Source organism: Diospyros lotus, unplaced genomic scaffold (genome assembly GCF_014633365.1).
Source record: "Diospyros lotus cultivar Yz01 unplaced genomic scaffold, ASM1463336v1 superscaf2, whole genome shotgun sequence".
NCBI lineage: Eukaryota > Viridiplantae > Streptophyta > Magnoliopsida > Ericales > Ebenaceae > Diospyros > Diospyros lotus.
The window spans coordinates 249,271-249,817 of record NW_026267105.1 but is presented as its reverse complement, the minus strand read 5'-3'; positions in this window follow the sequence as shown (position 1 = coordinate 249,817).

Below are 547 nucleotides of genomic sequence, written 5' to 3'. Positions count from 1 at the left end.
TCCCCAGTACAATGGAAAATCCATCTTGGTTATGTGGGGGGACTTTTTTATACTTTCTTTTTTTTCTATGGAAAAAAAAATAAACAAACAGATGAAAAGGGAGAGGAGCAAAGCGTTAAGGGGGGGATCTGTCAAATTACAATTACGAAGTTTAAGGCAATATCCTGAGATTTTTTTAATTAAGAAAAAAGACTTTAAACCCTGAGTAGAACTACTTTAGTTAAGGGGGGGGGGGGCTCCGTATTATTAGTAGATAGATGTGCAACTCATATACAGGGTATTCCACAGGGTATTATATAGAAAGTATAGCAATAAACCATGAGCAAAAAAAAGATTAGGGAAGAATGCGGATTGATGTAATTTTAGAAACATACCTGGCTCATGACCAGGAAATGGAGGTGCAAGTCCTTTGTCCGCATAGTTAAAGGCTATAGCTTAATAGGTAGAGCAAGCTGCTCATAACAGCTCAGATGAGTGTTCAAATCATTCTAGCCTTATAGGGAAATAAACAATATTGTTACCATTTTTTTCAAAAAAAAAAAATTTG